The sequence below is a fragment of the Neofelis nebulosa genome, chromosome 8 (assembly GCF_028018385.1).
Source record: "Neofelis nebulosa isolate mNeoNeb1 chromosome 8, mNeoNeb1.pri, whole genome shotgun sequence".
NCBI classification, from domain to species: Eukaryota; Metazoa; Chordata; class Mammalia; order Carnivora; family Felidae; genus Neofelis; species Neofelis nebulosa.
In genome coordinates, this window is record NC_080789.1 from 29175664 (window position 1) to 29178734 (window position 3071).

Sequence of the window (3071 nt, forward strand, 5' to 3'; positions counted from 1 at the left end):
ATAAAAATAGGGGCGCCTGGGTGGCGCAGTGGGTTAAGCGTCCGACTTCAGCCAGGTCATGATCTCGCGGTCCGTGAGTTCGAGCCCCTCGTCAGGCTCTGGGCTGATGGCTCGGAGCCTGGAGCCTGTTTCCGATTCTGTGTCTCCCTCTCTCTCTGCCCCTCCCCCGTTCATGCTCTGTCTCTCTCTGTCCAAAAATAAATAAAAAACGTTGAAAAAAAAAATAAAAAAAATAAAAAAAAAGAAATAAAAATAAACTCTTAAAGCAGGGTAGATCTGCTTATTTTATAGACTCAGTGAATAATATTTCTTCCAGTTTTTGGATTGCATTTGGGAGGGGAGGGCAGTAGTTACTGAACAATTCCTAACTTGTATAAATGCTTTTTTTTTTTTTTTTAATCTAGCATCTGTCAAATTTTTGTAATTTGGCAGATCCTGTATCTGGACATGACAAATTTCAGCTGGAAAAATATGTTGTGAAAAATCTTTCAGATGCCACATCACAACTGGGGCCTCTGTTAAAGCCAAAAGTGCAGCTGGACCATATTATTACATAGCTATTTTATTTGCATTCCTGACCCGTAAGGAGTAAGTGGATTTCCATCTGGTATATTATATCATTCTTCTTCTATGATGAGAGTGAGCAGTTTTTTTTTTTAAAGTTATACTAACAGCATAGCTGAATTAACTATATCGGTCAAATTATTTTAAACACTATTATTCTTTATTAAGCTAGCAAAGAACTATAAAACCAACTAGGTCTCAGTGAAAATTAATATGCAAATATGATCATAGTTAAAAAAACTTGCAGTAAAAGTGAGACCGAAAAAATATTAAATATATTTCATTTAACATGCTTTTAAAAGAATGCATCTTTTTAAATGTTTATTTATTTATTTTGAAAGAGCGAGAGCAAGCACGAGAAAGGCGGAAAGAGAGAGGAAGAATCCCAAGCAGACTCCGTACTGTCAGTGCAGAGCCTGACACAGGGCTCGATCCCACCAATCGTGAGATCATGACCTTAGCTGAAATTAAGAGTTGGACACTTAACTGACGGAGCCACCCAAGTGCCCCAGGACACTTGATTTTAAAGAATGCCACATGACTGAGAGAGAGAACTGGTGTCAGGGCAATGGGGCTGGCTGGACAGATGCCACAGCAGTATCCTGGGCAGGACAGAGCAGGCACTTGGCAAGCAGACCCAGATTGTCACAATTCATGCAGGAGGAGGTATGGGACCTCCAGGGGAAGTCGTTAACTTTCATGCCATGCTGGCTATACTCTATATCCCATCTCTGTCCTGACCTGTGCCCCAGGGGACTGACCTCCCTGGACTTCATGACAGTGCTTCTTTGGTCCCTGGCTTCCACTGGGTCTGACAAACGAGTCATTTGCAAGGCAGGGGGGCAGAATTGATTCTCCTCACCCACTTCCTCATCACCTGTAATTGCGTCAGTGACTGTGTTTCTCTTTCTTGCAGCCTTGTCCAGAGACTTCAGCCCCTCAAGGCTACAGATTTCCCTGCATTTTGGTAATACCAGTCCCTTCCTCCTTCTCTCAAGGGATGGTCATTGTTTATAATTGTTGCCTCCTGGATGATCAGCCATTCTGTCTAGTTTCTTTACAGCCTGACCACACATCTTCATTAAAATGTTTTCAATTCAATACTTTGAATGTGCTGTTTCTGCTCGAACCCTAACTAATGTAAAGTAATAATAATAGCTACTAAGTATTATGATACGCTAAATATTGTGTGAGGAAGTGAAAATGACTTATAAAAGCTCCTAGTAATCATCTGAGGCTGACATGTATTATCTAAAGATAAATATTATTTGCAGATAAGTATTAGAGAAATTGAATGACTTCCCCAAGGTCATGCATCTTAAGTGAGTGAATGATTCAAGCTCTGATTTTCTGACTCTGGAGCTTAGTTTCTTAATTATTACGCGATCCTATATTGCAAATCATCACACCTTAGAGTAAATAAAAAGTCTGCGCATGAAAAGGCTTAAAAAAATTACAGTTGAAAAAAATCCAACTAGCACTGGCTTTCCCAATCGTTTTTCCAAAGGGGTAAAATTTCCACATTCTACTTTACTATTACAGCATAAGATGATACAGCGGGTATTCAAACTTCTTAAACCAACAGTGTATATTTTTACGTGTGGCAATTCTGGTTTTAACATTAGCTACGTGGTAGTGCAACGCCTATATAAATCTGCCCAACAACAAAAGTGAATGCTACAACATCTGTCACTGTTTTTCCTCAAAAACACTAAGAGCTGTGCAGACCGATCTCATAGGAGCAGACTGATCTCATCCTGTATTTGATGTCCTGAGAAATATCTACTGATCTGTAAAACTTATCACCAGTTACGACAGAGAAAATCTGTCATTAGTTGGTTAGTAAGTGTTAGTAGTTAGCTTTTACAGTAAAGCCTAATAGCATTGGAGAGTACATTGTCCACAATTTTTTTAATCAAATAAAATTTTGTCTTAACTTGGCTTACTTACTACTGGAGGAGATCTGATATTCAGACACTCTCTGTAAAAATTATGCCTACGTTTGTTGATGTCAGAAGCTATATGGATGAATTCATGTTGGTGCAATGAAAGCAAAAATTATGGCTATAAATTGAATTGGTACTATTTATTTTAAGTTCAATGTGGTTCATCTTCTTTGGTTATGTTATTCTATATCAGAAAAAAAGGAAATGTTAGGTCTGAGAGTTACAGGGACACAGTTGGATTCTATTGTTCTATATCATTCACTTAAAAACATGAATGCTGTGAAAAAAAAAATTGGCCTTCCTCATATACTTTATATTTTCTCTGAGAAGTAAAAACTAATCGAATGTGTGAATGAAGGACCTGTAAGTGAATGAACAAACCAACCACTCAGGTAAAAATTACTTTCCTTACACATTAAGAGTTGATTAATGTAAGGGCATCTGGGTGGCCCAGTAGGTTAAGCGGCCGACTTCGGCTCAGGTCATGATCTTGTGGTTCATGGGTTCGAGCCCTGTGTTGGGCTCTGTGCTGACAGCTCAGAGCCTGAAGCTTGCTTTGGA

At 39.0% G+C, this 3071-nt stretch overlaps 1 long non-coding RNA gene across 1 annotated transcript; it reads left to right on the forward strand.

The window, feature by feature from the left end:
* Positions 1 to 410: 410 nt before the first annotated feature.
* Positions 411 to 1665, forward strand: LOC131483948 (uncharacterized). Its single transcript, XR_009247954.1, has 2 exons — positions 411 to 588; positions 1481 to 1665. It is a non-coding gene; the product is annotated as an uncharacterized LOC131483948 (long non-coding RNA).
* Positions 1666 to 3071: the final 1406 nt, after the last annotated feature.